Source organism: Triticum dicoccoides, chromosome 4B, assembly GCF_002162155.2.
Source record: "Triticum dicoccoides isolate Atlit2015 ecotype Zavitan chromosome 4B, WEW_v2.0, whole genome shotgun sequence".
In the NCBI taxonomy this organism is placed as follows: Eukaryota; Viridiplantae; Streptophyta; class Magnoliopsida; order Poales; family Poaceae; genus Triticum; species Triticum dicoccoides.
The window spans coordinates 326072732-326088309 of NC_041387.1; positions in this window are offsets into that span (position 1 = coordinate 326072732).

A 15578-nucleotide genomic window follows, 5' to 3' on the forward strand; every position below is an offset into this window, starting at 1 on the left:
TTGCGTCGTTCACCCCGCGAGGCTCGGCCCCTCGTGAGGGTCTTGAACTTGGGTTGATGAAGACGGGCTGTACTGGGCCACTTCCTGAGCCACGCTGCAGGCCGCAGGCAGGCAAGTCTGGGGACCCCCATTCCCAGAACGCCGACAGTAGCCCCAGGGCCCAAGGCGCGCTCGGACTTGGCTTATTAGCGAAACCAAAGGATAAGTGCGGAGCGTCGCGGGCCCCAACAGCCTGCGGCCTTGGTCGCCGCGTGGCGGTTGATTGGACGTGGGTGTCTCCGCTTCCCCACGCTGCCTCGGCAACTGCCCGACTAACAAAAGGCTGGCCTGGGTAAGGCTTACTGAGGGAATCCTGGATTAAGGGGTCCTCGTACAGCCAGACTATATACATTGGCCGGACTGTTGACCTATGAAGATACAAGATTGAAGGCTTCGTCCCGTGTCCGGATGGGACTCTCCTTTGCATGGAAGGCAAGCTTGGATATTCGGATATATAGATTTCCTTCTCTGTAACCGACTCTATATAACCCTAGCCCCCTCCGGTGTCTATATAAACCGAAGGGTTTAGTCCGTAGAACAATGATAATCATAGGCTAGCTTCTAGGGTTTATCCTCTATGATCTCGTGGTAGATCAACTCTTGTAATACTCATATCATCAAGATCAATCCAAAAGGAAGTAGGGTATTACCTCCATTGAGAGGGCCTGAACCTGGGTAAAACATTGTGTCCCCTGCCTCCTGTTACCATTAGCCTTAGATGCATAGTTCGGGACCCCCTACCCGAGATCCGCCGGTTTTGACACTGACATTGGTGCTTTCATTGAGAGTTCCACTGCCGTCCCGGTAAGGCTTGATGGCTCACCTCGTTGTCAAGGATAACATCACCTCTGGAGGATCCCTGGCTATTGGCCAAACTCTCCGGCTGGGCGGTTTCATCATGGCCACCCGTTTGGCCGCCGCCGACGATGACATCCCAGGTCATCAAGAACAACCTCCACGTCAGCCCGGAATTCACCGAGCAGATGGATCCAATGGATTTGTCCTCCTTAAAGGAGCTCTTGGATCGCATCGCCGCCCTGGGAGTCGTTACGGATTATGATCAGATCGGGCTTAAACCCGACCTAAGGGAGATTAACTCTCCGCCGGTCAACCATGAGATAGCGGTGGTGGAGGAACAAAGTGGCAATTCCTCCTCTATTTTGAGGACGAACTATGTCCGGATTCCCGAGCTCTCTGAGCCAGATACCCGTCTACGGGAGGACGTGGCCTAGGCTCTGAACTTAGAATTAGGCAGCGGGCCACAAATATTGGGCAATATCCTGGAGCCTGAGCTGCCAAGCTCAGGAGCTCCTTCGCCCCTGCGTTCCAGATTGGGTCAGGACGTGGACTTAATTCCACCCACCCACCCAGACGCAAGTGATCTTTCCCACATCAGACAAGAGACCCAAGAGACAGTACACCACTTCTGGGCCAGATTCCTCCTTGTAATGAGCAATGTTAAGGACTGTCACGAGGAAGATGCAATCTCATTCTTTTGCAAAAATTGCACAGACAAGGGAATTCTCACTGCCATAAGTCGCTGTGATATAGCACACTTTTCCCACCTGGCAGCCATAGTACAGAAGTACTACACGATGGAAAGCGCCTGGAAGACCCAAACAAAATTCTGGATCCTCCGGCCCTAACTAAATCCCTCGTCCGAACTAAAAGGGTGCGCTCTCGCAAGTCACCCAACCCAATTACAAAGAAGCCAAAGCCCTCAACAGGGCGTGGAACCGTACTGGAGGGATGGCTCAATAGGCCATGCAAAATTCACAGCACACCGGACACCATACCAACACACAACCTTAGAGCATGTTGGATACTCCGGCAGGTGGCCAAGAGCGGCGAGGACCTTCTCATCGACAATACCGCAGAGCACCATCCCGCAGAAAATAAGAATATAGTACTGACCGTCTTCAAGACTTTCGCCTCAAACAACAGGCGCAAGCGAGCGCTCCGCAGCCTCGCCGAAGTCTTCCACATTGGAGCAATAAACCCGTGGAACGATACGGCCATAAGCTTCAGGGTCAGCGACGAACCTCAATTTCGAACTATGCAAGCACCAGCCGCTTTGGTCCTCAGTCCAATCATCGATGGATTTTGGCTTACTAAAGTGCTCATGGACGACGGTAGCGGATTAAACCTCATCTATGAGGAAACTCTTAACAAAATGAAAATTGATAAGAGCCGCATTGAGCAAAGCAGCACGACCTTCAGAGGAATCATCCCTAGCCAGGTGCGATGCGTGGGGAAAATCACACTGGATGTGGTATTCGGCACACGAAAGAATTATAGGTCCGAAGAAATCACATTCCAAGTGGCCCCATTTAGCAGTGGATACCACACCCTCTTGGGACGAGACGCATTCACAAGCTTCCAAGCTATACCCCATTACAGGTACATGAAGCTCATGATGCCGGGGCCCAATGGAATCATCACTCTAGCCAGTGATCCGGACATAACACTCCGGGCCGAAAATAAAACTGCCGCACTAGCCCTGGAGGCATTATCAGAAGCCCTCGTGGCCGAAGAGTTAACTGCGCTGCGCTCCGCAGTAGATAGGGACGACGTGATACTCGACAAACGACCCAAGTATACCTCGTTTAAACCAGCAGACGAAATAGTCAAATATCAGGTCCACCCAACGGACCCCACAAAAACATCATCAATTGGGGCACAGCTGAACCCCACAATAGACGCCGCACTACGAGAGTTCTTGCGCGAGAATTGGGACATTTTTGCCTGGCATCCTTCAGACATGCAAGGTATCCCACGCAGGCTGGCCGAACATAGCCTAAACATACTAAAGGGATACCAGCGGTCAAGCAGACTCTTCATTGCTTTTCAGAACCCAAGCGACAAGCCATGGGAGAGGAGCTAGCCAAGCTACTTGAAGCCAGATTCATCAGAGAAATAAAACATCTGGACTGGCTAGCAAACCTGGTGATGGTACCAAAGAAGAACAAATCCTAGCGCCTATGCGTCGACTTCAAAGACCTTAATAAGGCTTGCCCTAAGGATCCCTTCCCCCTCCCCCGCATCGATCAAATTACCGACGCTACCGCAGGACACGATTCATTGTGTTTCCTCGACACATACTCCGGATACCATCAAATCAAGATGGCGGAGTCCGATCAAGCCGCAACGGCATTTATCACTCCATACGGTCCCTTATGTTTTAACACCATGCCTTTCGGGCTCAAAAATGCCGGTGCAACCTATCAACGCATGATTCAGACATGCCTGGAATAGTGGAGGCTTACGTAGACGATGTGGTCATTTAAACTAGACACATCGAATCATTAATAGACGACTTGAGGCTCACGTTCGAAAATCTCCGAACATACGACATCAAGCTCAACCCGGAAAAATGCGTTTTCGGCATACGAGCCGGGAAGCTCTTGGGCTTTATTGTCTCCAGTAGAGGAATCAAAGCAAACTCGGCTAAAATCCAAGCTCTGTCATAGTTGGCTACCCCAACAGACCTCAAGCAAATCCAGAAACTAACTGGATGCGTGGCCGCCCTAAGCCACTTTATCTCTCGATGAGGAGAAAAGGCGCTACCTCTTTACCGCCTTCTTCGACGCACCGAACAGCTCAAGTGGACGGATGCGGCTACGGCTGGGCTGGAGGAAATAAAGACCCTCTTGGCCACCAATCCAATTCTGGCAGCACCAAATGTCGGCGAACCCATGCTAATATACATAGCCGCAACACACCAGGTTGTAAGCATAGTGCTCGTCGTCGAACGAGAGACAGATGGACATAAATTCCCATTACAAAAGCCGGTATACTACGTATCCACTATCCTCACTCCATGCAACTCACGCTACCCACAGTATCAAAAGATAGCATATGCGGTCTTCATGGCATCCCGAAACTACGACAGTACTTTCAAGAGTGTTCAATCACGGCGACCTCCAAAGTACCACTCAATGACATAATAAATAACCGTGACACCACGGGTCGGATTGCAAAATGGGCTATCGAGCTCCTCCCATTCGACAAAACATACAAACCACAACGGGCCATTAAGTCGCAGGTACTGGCTAACTTCGTCGCCGAATGGACAGAATCGGAACTCCCTAAAGAGTACGGCGCGTACTCCAATTGGATCATGCACTTTGGTGGATCTAAGATGCTAGCTGGTCTAGGGGCTGGCATCGTCCTGACGTCCACCACCGGAGATACAATCCAATACGTACTCCAAATACTTTACACAGATCCCAACAATGCAGCTGAGTATGAGGCATTGCTGCACGGTCTTCGGATGGCGGTCTCCATGGGCATTCAATAAATGGAGACTTTGATGCCAAGGACCATAAAATGGCGGCCTACCGTAATGCCGTTCTCAAAATGTCAACTCGATTCGAGGGGCTCGAATTCCACCATGTGGTTCGAGAAAACAATCAAGCGGCGGGTATCCTAGCCCGTATCGGCGCTAAACGTGACCCCGTCCCACCAAATATTTTTTTGGAAAGGCTATTCAAGCCATCCGTGGTATGGGAAGGGGAGTCCGGCAATACTAGCCCGGATCCGCACACAACCCCAGACCCTGAACAATCCAACATAATCGGAGGCTCCGCCACCGAAATCACACCTTCGGCCCACGTAATTATGGCGATCATCGCCCCGTGGACGGAACCCTTCCTAGCTTACTTAAATAGGCAGGAACTCCTGGAGGACCAAAATGAGGCGTGTTGCATTGTGCGGCGTTCTAAAGCCTACAAAGTCCATGAGGGAGAGCTTTATAAGAAAAGCACGACATGAGTGTTCCAAAGGTGCATCTCCGAAGAGGAAGGGCGGCAGCTCTTGGATGAAATTCATGTCGGACTCGGCGGCCACCATGCCGTAGCCCGGGCGCTCGTAAGCAAGGCCTTCCGTACAGGCTTCTACTGGCCGACAACCCGGGCAGATGCACAAAACCTTGTCCAACACTACGTCGGTTGCCAGCTTTTTGCAAATCAAAGCCATATGCCGCCCACTGCCCTCCAAACAATCCCTATAACTTGGCCCTTTGCGGTCTGGGGGCTCGATATGGTTGGACCCCTTAAAGGAGGAAGCCATAAGAAGAAATACTTGTTGGTCATGGTCGATAAATTCACCAAATGGATAGAAGCCAAACCAGTTAAAACGGCCGAATCCGGACCAGTGATAGACTTTATATCCTGGGTCGTACACCACTACGGTGTCCCCCACAACATCATCACCGATAACGGCTCAAAATTTACAGCCGATGAGGTGAAAACCTGGTGCAGCAAAATGGGCATCAAACTTGATTACGCCTCCGTCTATAACTCCCAAAATAACGGTCAAGTCGAACGAGCGAACATTCTTATTATGAGGAGCATTAAACCCAGACTAGTGCGATCCTTGAAAGAATCAGATATGCACTGGGTCAAGGAGCTTGACTCCGTATTATGGGGGTTGTGCACCACGCCAAATCGCACAACTCGATACACACCATTTTTTATGGTGTACGGCGCAGAGGTAGTGCTACCCTGCGATATCATCCATGATTCACCTAGAGTGCGCGTGTATAAAGAGAGAGAGAACCCGAGCTGGATTGGCATGACATCTTAGATGCCATGGAGGAGGAGCGTGACGTCGCGAAGGCCCGTTCCGCATTCTATCAACAACAGGCTTGAAGGTATCAAAACAGAGAAAAGTGCGGGACAAAACTTATAACATTGGCGAACTCATTCTATGCCTACCAGAGAAGAAAAAGGACAAGGTCAAACCCAAGTGGGAGGGCCCCTTCATCACCGACAAAGTTCTCACTGGAGGTGCATACCGTGTGTGTGATGCATTAGACAATTGACTCGAGCCAAACCCATGGAACGAGGCCAGACTCCGAAGATTCTATGCCTAGTGCCGAACTCTGTGTTTGTCTCCTTACCTCCATCTACCTTTTTAAATTATATCCTCTCTCTCTCTGCCTTTTACATTTATAGCCTTAAAAGCTTCAAGTATGCTTTGACCGCACACTCTGGCCGCGCTATGCGCGCTCAATATACCTGGGGGCTTCTTACACAGAAGCTTAATTGTCTTCTGGGCTTTATGCCCACCACATATGCGTCACTTCTCCGTATGTGCCTTTTTTCACCACTATATGCATCCATATGACTTAAGTTTTGCGCAAGCTGGGTTGCCTGGCTCTTGTGTTAATTCGGCTAGGGCATAAGGGGAGCACCTCTGTGATTGTTACTGCCTGGTCAGCCAGATGTGTACCTCAGACTGGGTGAAGCCGAAAGCTAGCATTCTTAAGGGAATATTCGGTCGGTGAACAAAAGATGTATTTTACCTATTACAAAACATGCCCCCAGATGCTTATATCCTGCGTAAATTTTCGCAGTTCGGACATGCACTTCAATGCATGCACACCCAGGGAAAGGAACCCTTAACGGAACTATTCTCCCTGGAAGATGTTTCTTACTACCCATGTAATATAACATAACTACTTGGGTACTTGTCTGTTCAAGAACTTATGACCCCTACGCCTGGTTTCCACACGCCCCGGTTTTCACGTAACCGAGCGGGTATTCGGATACACTCCGGACTGTCGGGTCCAAAGATTGAAGAGAAAAGGTCAGCCAAGACAAATGATTTACAATCAGTCTAGGGACAAAATATGTCCTTCGAAGTACAATGTCACTTAGACTGACAAAATTCTTCTTCTATACCATCCAATAGGCTGTCTAGCCTATAGTCCTGTTGGGAATACTTAGCGAATAAAGCTACTTGGTCATACACCAAATGTACAGGGATCTCCTTCCCATCTGACCCTACAGGTCCGACCTCGGCCATGTGGTTCGGGTCAGCTTTGGTGTACCACGTCTTCACCATGGCCCAGGCTTCCCTTGCACCTTGTCGGCAGGCGAATATCTTCCATAATCGGAAGCGCTGTCGCACTCCCTTGAGCATCTCCACAAGCTCCCCCATGCCTCCTGGCAGGGAGGCGGATGTCCACAAAGCTTGGGCAATGCCGCGCATCACCTGCCGAACTTGTTCGTGCAGTTGTGAGAGCTTCGGTAGAAGATCGCCTGCAGATTCGGGCATCTCCTCCTCGGGACGACCTGTTAGCATGCCTACAGACATAATTCTGTTAGCACACTTCTTTGCCGAACTGTATAATGGTTCGTCAGAGCACTTACTGAATATGCCACGCCGTAGCCTCTTATTCTCCTTTACGGAGTCGGGAAGCTGGGCATGAACATCCTTTAATTCGACGTTCGGTCGGACGTTCGCGTCCTGGAGAGTATCTTGCTCCTTTATAACCTTTGTAAGCACATGTTGGCCAGCCTTCAGCTGTCACCGAACATGTTGCCCATCCTCTCGTACGATCTCCGGATTACCTCCGGGATTTTCTGCAGATTCTATTGTTAGAATCGCATTCATGCCGAATACTTAACTTGTACATACCATGACATTATTTTCGTTTAAAGCAAATATTACCAGATGGGGCCTTCGTAGACTCCTCCATCACGGCAATTGCGGCCCGCAGTTGGGCCTCGCACTCCTCCAGCTCTTTGGATAGCTGGGTATTCTTCTCTGTCAGAATCTATGCACACGAGGATCCTTAAATCAGTTGTGCCAACTGTTTCCAGTGTCAGGGGCGATGCTTATCAAATTTTCTTACCCGTATATCCTTTATGTACTGGTCTGTGGCCCTGGCAAGGCCACCTTGAGCTGCCCGGATGTACGCGTCCCCTGAGTTGAAGGCATCGAACGCCTCTTCAGAGAAATTAGGGCCGCGTAGTGCAGCCTGACGACGCCTATGATTCATAGCGCTCTCCTCTTCAGAGTTTGTAGCGGAAAATCTATCCACATCCTCTGTTCGAGGATCGTCCGCGTTGACCTCCACCCTTGAGTCCGGCCTAGGAGTACGGCTGGTGGAGGCGTGACCGGTAGGCTCTCCGGATATAGTCCGGTGAGTGCTTTCTCTGTCAGAAGACAGTGGACATTGTTATATCTAAACAATGATAAATTCGTGGTAGGTTTTTTAGCATACCTTTGCAATGGTGTCTCGGTCATGACCGCCTTCCTTTTAAGCCTACCCGACTTCGGTGCCCCTTGTTGGCGAGTCGCTGCGGGTTTGGCTTGGCGCCCCGATGGCCTTCCCTATAAGACATAGTACATGTGTGGTGGGTGAAGTATGAAGAAGGAACCCTTTTTTGGAAGTTGGGACTCTGGCTTCACTTACCTAGGATACAGGGAGTAGGGCAGGATAATTAGCTATGATGGCCACCATCACACCATCGCAGCTTAATTGATAAAATGTCCTGTCAACAAGCTCCACAAATGTGTCCGGATCTTCTTTGAGTCCGGGGTCAAGAGCCCGGTTGGGATCCTCTGGCTGAGGAGATGGGTTGTGAACATCCTTAGTAGCCCTCCGTTGTTGCTGCTATGAATCGACGAAGTAAACATCTGCACTAAAAATGTAGGAAATACTGGAATAAAAGATAGCGACTCACCCATCTTGGGAGGTTGTACATGGAGAATCCATCCCGTGGCTTGATATGGATGAACTCCTCCTCTTCTCCTTTGTACAAATCGGACAGCATCTTCGCCAGAGCGCGGGAGAGGCCGGACCTTTACGGCTGCAGCGGGTGGCATCGTCTTCTCCATTGAAGTGCCACATGGGCTTTCCCCGATATTGAAGTGGCTACACTCCCCGCATTATACATATGGACATGACTTCAATAATTGTCAGTCCTGATTTGGCCAACGTGTTTATCCTGTACATCAGGAAAAGGATCTCCCTGTTATGTTCCTCCTAAGGGCTCTTGGTGTGCCAGCTATGGCGTTTCTTTAATGGGGCATTTACAAACTCGTGAAGGCCCTTCCGAACAGGGTCCGGAAGAGGGACGTCCTCCACGTAGAACCATTCCGAGGGCCAGTCCTTGGATGTCTTCTTAGGGGTGCCAGATAGATATCCCGTCCTGGCGATGCGCCATATTTCGGCTCCGCCCACTTGATATACTGACCCCTCCTAAGTACGGGGTACGAGGGAGAATAGCCTCTTCCACAGCTCAAAATGAGCTTCACAGCCCAGAAAAAGCTCGCAGAAGGCTACGTAGCCTGCGATGTGCAGTATGGAGGCTGGGGTAAAGTTATGCATCTGGAGGCCGTAGAACTCCAGGAGCCCGCGGAGGAAAGGATGGATTGGAAATCCAAGCCCCCTCAGCAAGTAGGGGACGAAGCATACTCGCTCTCCTTTGGATCGGTATGGAAAGCTCTCTGCTTGCTCCCCCCCATTATAAGTGGCTAGTCCAGCTCGGACGGGGACCATTAATGCAGGTGGGAGAAACCCCTTGGTATGCAACTCTACTAGTCGGCTGTGGGGAACAGAACACCTCTCCCAATTGCCTGGCCTGGTGCTACGGGAGCGAGAGGAGGAACCGCGACGACCGGCCATGGTGGTATGGATTTGTCCGGGCGCGCTCTGATGAATACTCGCTGGGAGGAGATGGTGTGATTTGGATCTGAGAATCCCTGTCTCTTTTATAGATGATTTACTCGCATGGTTGGGGTGGCAAATGTAAAAATGCCGCGACTTCTCGCATTCGCTCGACACATGGAAACAACCGTTATTAAAGCACAGAAGCCGAGGAGAACGACATTGATGAGGAGCCGGACACTGCTCGTTACAACAATGTTCTGGAGGATTTGGAGAAGAACCCGCCTTGCAATGCCGAAGACATTCTGCGCGCCGGACTCATCGTCATTGAAGCCTGGTTCGGGGGCTACTGAAGGAGTCCTGGATTAAGGGGTCCTCGGACAACCGGACTATATACTTTGGGCGGATTGTTGGACTATGAAGATACAAGATTGAAGACTTCGTCCCGTGTCCGGATGGGACTCTCCGTTGCATGGAAGGCAAGCTTGGATATTCGGAGATGTAGATTTCCTTCTCTGTAACCGACTCTATATAACCCTAGCCCCCTTCGGTGTCTATATAAACCAAAGGGTTTAGTCCATAGAACAATGATAATCATAGGCTAGCTTCTAGGGTTTATCCTCTACGATCTCGTGGTAGATCAACTCTTGTAATACTCATATCATCAAGATCAAACAAGGAGGAAGTAGGGTATTACCTCCATCGAGAGGGCCCAAACCTGGGTAAAACATCGTGTCCCCTGCCTCTTGTTACCATTATCCTTAGACGCATAGTTCAGGACCCCCTACCCGAGATCCGCCGGTTTTGACACCAAAACTTACCTTCATTGCTCTCCTTCGCCTTGCTTCAGATCCCCTTCCTTGCTCTCTTGCTTCCAAAATCTCCAGATCCGCTCCATCCTTCCCCTTTCAGCGAGCAATAGCACCCCACAAGGCCGTACCCGAGGCCCTACCGGCTTGGTAGTCGCCGGCCCTGGATCCCCCCAACATGACGGAGAAGAATCTTGTTGCTACACGCCTGATGACGGCGGCGTCAGGCAGCGATATGGGGGAGACCGGACTCCGGGCTGGCTCCGCCGTGCAGGAGGCTAAGGAGAGCACCTTCTACGCCTTCTTCATGAGCACCGTCATCGCCGGCCTGGTTCCTCCCTTCTCCGAGTTCTTCTACGCCGTCCTCCGCCATTACAGGTTGCAGGACCTTCATCTCCATCCTAACTCCATTCTCCATTTGTCGTGTTTCGCATACTACTGCGAGGCACACGTTGGGGTGATGTCGTCTGTGGCTTTGCCGCGCCACTTCTTCTCCCTCGAAACACCACCGGTCATACCTCAGCGTGCGCTGGCTTCGTCGCGTCCTCAAAGGCCAACGCGATCTCGAAGACCGGGAAGAGGGTCGACGGCTTCCAAAGCAAGTGGGTCATGATGGATGCTGGATGCATCCACTCACGGTTGGTGTTGCCAACGGAGCAGCCCCAGCCCCACGAGGCGTGGTCTCGTGCGAAGCTTGACGACAGACAGACAAAGTCGGTGCTGGAGAAGATGAACACTGACCTGAGGCCAGGCAACATGAAGGTGGCAAAGCTGACGGGGGCCACGCTCCTGAGGGAGTTCCTGACGCAGGAGGTGGCTCCACTTCAGGCGCACTCGCACCTGTTGTGGACGCTTGGGGGTGCGGACGATGATCTTTGCCTGAACTCGGCGGCCCTGGACGACGAGGATCTGGTCGCAACTCTCGGCCTCTTGGTTGGAGATGACGTGGAAGGTCTGGAGGGCGCTCCTGCCCCCCTATTCCTTCATGACAACTTTCAACAGGTGGTGGATGCCATGCCCACCTTTGATGGGCGTGATCTGGTGCTGATGGTGCCTCCTGAGGGCCAGGGGGCGACGGCGCCGGTGGAGGTGTCTTCTGATGATTCCTGCAAGGGAGGAGAGGAAGACGAAGAAGAAGAGGAGCGCAACTCGGAGGTGACCACTGAGGGGACGGGGGAGACTTCCCCCGGTGCAGGGCCATCATCCTCCGCACCCTACCAGACGATGATGAGGCCGATGCCAGGCGAGAGGAAGAGGACGCGCCCATGATCCTGAAGTAACACACATCGGGGATGATCTCCCGAGGGGTACTCCTGCCCAGGCACCGCCCGAAGACGTCTCCAGCCCTTTTGGTGCACCCTTTTCTGCTTCTGGGCCTCTCGAGGCTGCGCCCCAGACCAAGAGGCTTACAGGCTTTAAGCTTGGCAAGAGGTCGGCGGCCTATGCCGCGATTGACCAGTAAGTGCTCAAACTCCGTCTTGTTCCTATTTTGCTGTTAGGGCTTGACGTCCTCCATCACTTGGTTAGGCTGCCGCTTGCGGCGAAGAAGCTGAAGGGGGACACGGCGGCTCCGCCTGGGGTAGGCTCATCTGTTGTGGCCGCACCTTTGCCCGTGGGAAGGGGAGGCACTGAAATCTGCACTTCCCCTACATGATCATCCTCGCAAGGCCAGGAGGAGCGCTCTGACGGGGTGCCAGCCCCCATGGCCCCGCTTACTCTGGAGGTGCTGGTACCTGATGCTACCGCTGAGGTTCCCAGGGCTCAGGAGCCCCCAGTTTCCCAGGCCGTGGTCACGATGCCAGCTCCGCCTCCTGCGCCACTGGTTCTAGACTCCTCTGCCTCCTTCGCCTTCTTGGACCGTGCCCTTGTTGAGTCGGGCCAGCTGCGAGAAGACCTCTAGGGCGCCAACTCCCACCTGGTAGTTGTGCGCCTGGAGCTGGTCTCTGGTTGTGTTCACTTTGATGCCTCTGTCCGAGCGGCGCTGAGCTGGGCTGCAGCAGCTTTTGAGGAGGAGAGGCAAGCCGCCACTCGGGCCGCAGCCGCCCGCGATATGGCGCTGAGGGATGCCACGGTCGCCCAGGATCCAGAGTGACCTCCGTCCTGCCGTCCTACCGATCTTCGTCTCGTTGCACCGATATGGAAACCTTTGCTTCATGCCTCGGTACTCTGTGCCTGCACTTCCCCCTTTGCACCAAAGAGGAAACGAGGACACTACGCAGGCTGGCACCCATCCTGGTCTTGATCGTCATGGCTTGGGTCATGAGCTCCTCGTGAGGTACCCCTTTCCTTGATCTCTCCGCCTCCTCGCGAGCCTTCCTGGGGAGGCCGCCCCTGGGGAGGCCTTGCGTCGTTCACCCCACGAGGCTCGGCCCCTCGCGAGGGTCTTGAACTTGGGTTGATGAAGACGGGTTGTACTGGGCCACTTCTTGAGCCACGCTGCAGGCCGCAGGCAGGCAAGTCTGGGGACCCCCGTTCCCAGAACGCCGACAGTAGCCCCAGGGCCCAAGGCGCGCTCGGACTTGGCTTATTAGCGAAGCCAAAGGGCAAGTGCCGAGCGCCGCGGGCCCCAACAGCCTGCGGCCTTGGTCGCCGCGTGGCGGTTGATTGTGTTGGGTTTCGTAGTAATTTCAAAAAATTTCCTACGCACACGCAAGATCATGTGATGCATAGCAACGAGGGGAGAGTGTTGTCTACGTACCCAACGCAGACCGACTGCGGAAGCGATGACACGACGTAGAGGAAGTAGTCGTACGTCTTCACGATCCAACCGATCAAGCACCGAAACTACGGCACCTCCGAGTTCGAGCACACGTTCAGCTCGATGACGATCCCCGGACTCCGATCCAGCAAAGTGTCGGGGAAGAGTTCCGTCAGCACGACGGCGTGGTGACGATCTTGATGTACTACAGCAGCAGGGCTTCGCCTAAACTCCGCTACAGTATTATCGAGGTATATGGTGGCAGGGGGCACCGCACACGGCTAAGGAATAGATCACGTGGATCAACTTGTTGTGTCTTTGGTGCTAGCCCTGCCCCTCTATTTATATGTTGAGACCCGGGGTCGAAACTTGGAGCAAAAGCCTCCTCAAAGTCGGTTTTTCCCGAAAGGCAAGAGTCCCACTCGGACTCCAGGACCAAACGCCACAATCCTTGGCGTCTGGCCCAGACGCCATGGGCCTCGGCGTCTGGCCCAGGGCCAGACGCCAGGGTCTCCGGCGTTTGGCCCCCTGGCCTCCGCAAGACTCCTTTTTGCATCGACCTAAAGCCTCATGGGCTTGACCCCTTGGCCTAACCATATCATCCAATATATGAATCTTTACGTCTCGACCATTTCGAGACTCCTTGTCATGTCCCCGATCTCATCCGGGACTCCGAACTCCTTCGGTACATCAAAACATGTAAACTCATAATATAACTGTCATCGTAACCTTAAGCGTGCGGACCCTACGGGTTCGAGAACAATGTAGACATGACCGAGACACGTCTCCGGTCAATAACCAATAGCGGGACCTGGATGCCCATATTGGCTCCTACATATTCTACGAAGATCTTTATCGGTCAGACCGCATAACAACATACGTTGTTCCCTTTATCATCGGTATGTTACTTGCCCGAGATTCGATCGTCGGTATCCAATACCTAGTTCAATCTCGTTACCGGCAAGTCTCTTTACTCGTTCCGTAATACATCATCTCACAACTAACATATTAGTTGTAATGCTTGCAAGGCTTATGTGATGTGTATTACCGAGAGGGCCCAGAGATACCTCTCCGACAATCGGAGTGACAAATCCTAATCTCGAAATAAGCCAACCCAACATCGACCATTGGAGACACCTGTAGTACTCCTTTATAATCACCCAGTTACGTTGTGACGTTTGGTAGTACCCAAAGTGTTCCTCCGGTAAACGGGAGTTGCATAATCTCATAGTCATAGGAACATGTATAAGTCATGAAGAAAGCAATAGCAACATACTAAACGATCGGGTGCTAAGCTAATGGAATGGGTCATGTCAATCAGATCATTCTACTAATGATGTGACCTCGTTAATCAAATAAAAACTCATTGTTCATGGTTAGGAAACATAACCATCTTTGATTAACGAGCTAGTCAAGTAGAGGCATACTAGTGACACTTTGTTTGTCTATGTATTCACACATGTATTATGTTTCCGGTAAATACAATTCTAGCATGAATAATAAACATTTATCATGATTATAAGGAAATAAATAATAACTTTATTATTGCCTCTAGGGCATATTTCCTTCAGTCTCCCACTTGCACTAGAGTCAATAATCTAGTTCACATCGTCATGTGATTTAACACCAATATTCATATCTGTATATGATTAACACCCATAGTTCACATCATCATGTGACCAACACCCAAAGGGTTTACTAGAGTCAATAATCTAGTTCACATCGCTATGTGATTAACATCCAAAAGAGTACTAAGGTGTGATCATGTTTTGCTCGTGAGAGAAGCTTAGTCAACGGGTCTGTCACATTCAGAGCCGTATGTATTTTGCAAATATTCGTCTACAATGCTCTGTACGGAGCTACTCTAGCTAATCGCTCCCACTTTCAATATGTATCCAGATTGAGACTTAGAGTCATCTGGATCAGTGTAAAAGTTTGCACTGATGTAACTTTTACAACAAACTCTTTTATCACCTCCATAATCGAGAAACATCTCCTTAGTCCTTACTAAGGATATTCTTGACCAATGTCCAGTGATCTACTCCTAGATCACTATTGTACTCCCTTGCCAAATACAGAGCAAGGTATACAATAGGTCTGGTACAAAGCATAGCATACTTTATAGAACCTATGACTGAGGCATAGGGAATGACTTTTCATTCTCTTTCTATTTTCTGCTGTGGTCGGGATTTGAGTCTTACTCAATTTCATACCTTTGCAACACAGGCAAGAACTCTTTCTTTAACTGTTCCATTTTGAACTATTTCAAAATCTTGCCAAGGTATGTACTCATTGAAAATCTTATCAAGCGTCTTGATCTATCTCAATAGATCTTGATGCTCAATATATAAGTAGCTTTTTACTGAGGTCTTTTCTTTTTAAAGAACTCCTTTAAAACACTCCTTTATGCTTTGCAGAAAAATTCTACATCATTTCTGATCAACAATATGTCACTCACATATACTAATCAGAAAGGCTGTAGTGCTCCCACTTACTTTATTGTAAATACAGGCTTCATCGTAAGTCCATATAAAACTATATGCTTTGATCAACTTATCAAAGCGTATATTCCAACTCCGAGATGCTTGCACCGGTCCATAGATGGATCGCTGGAGCTTGCACATTTTGT